The following is a 1,334-nucleotide window of genomic DNA, read 5'->3' as shown; positions in this document are numbered from 1 at the left end:
AAAAAAAAAAAAAAAAAGACCGGGATAGTGACAACATCTATCCCAAAGCGTGGTTGTGAGAACAAGAGGAGTACATATTTGTGAAGTATTTAGAACAATGTTTGGCGTGTGGTTAGTCCAATAAGAGTTCTATGGATCCTTATTTTGATTTTATTTTGCTTTTGTTGATGATGAAGTCATTGTATTTGACTGATCATTGTAGTCCTCACAGAGTTATTTGGCCTGCAATGAACACACAATAAATTCTTACTGTAGTGAATCTTAGGTCAAGAAAGAATCATTAACACTACTTTTCTGATGCTTGGACTTGGCGGGCAATTTTCCACACATCACAGAGCAAATAAGTAAAATGTTATTAAGATTTAAGTATACATCTTGTGACTTCACATTGATGCCTTTTCCTACAAAAATCTGTTCTCTTACAGATCTTGCTAATTTAGCCCCCCAGAATGTATTCATCACTCATTCTGCATGCCCATTATGAGGTACCTTCCTTATTTTAAGTATTCAGAGTGAAAGCACTGCGTCCTATATGCCTCTGGGATCGCTCAGGAAGGAAAGTGGGAAGGGGTTTCCACCCTCATTTCGTTAGCCAAAGCTAACTGGCCACATCTAACTCACACTGGACAGAGGAAGTAGAATTATGCCTTACATCCCAAGGAGATGAGCATCAGACTATTCGTAAAAATCATTATCTAATATGTGAAGCACATAGGAGGCAAACTATTTTGTCTGTTTCTAGAAGCATTATTCTTTCTTTAGAAGATTTATTTATATATTTTGGGGGTAGAGAGAGAGAGTATATACAAGCAGGGGAGGGGCAGAGAGAGTAGGAAAGAGAGACCCCCCCACTGAGCATGGAGCCCAACAAGTGGCTCGACCTCACGACCCTGAGATCAAGACCTGAGCAGATACCAAGCATTGGACACTTAACTGACCGAACCACCCAGGCGCCTCTAGAAGCTTTACTCTTGACCAGTATACAAAACTGCCTCCCAAATCCTCTTGGGGGGGCCCATTGAAATTCAATTTTGAGATACAGAGAAGTACAGATGCCTGATACAGCAAATAAAAATATATTGCACTGGGGTAAATTGGGGAATTTCAGATACTTTAGCATAAGTATATCCCATGCAATATTTGAGACGTACCTATTTATACTCCATTATTTGTTAATTTGTCTGGAATTTGAGTTTTTTTAAAAAATTTTTGTTATGATGGCTTTTTTTTTTAATTGAAGTATAACTAACATAGTGTTACACTAGTTTACGGTGTACAGTATAATTATTCAACAATTCTATACATTACTTGGGGCTCATGACAAATGTAGTCAC

This window comes from Mustela nigripes, chromosome 2, assembly GCF_022355385.1.
Source record: "Mustela nigripes isolate SB6536 chromosome 2, MUSNIG.SB6536, whole genome shotgun sequence".
Taxonomy (NCBI): Eukaryota; Metazoa; Chordata; class Mammalia; order Carnivora; family Mustelidae; genus Mustela; species Mustela nigripes.
This window is presented reverse-complemented; position numbering follows the sequence as displayed.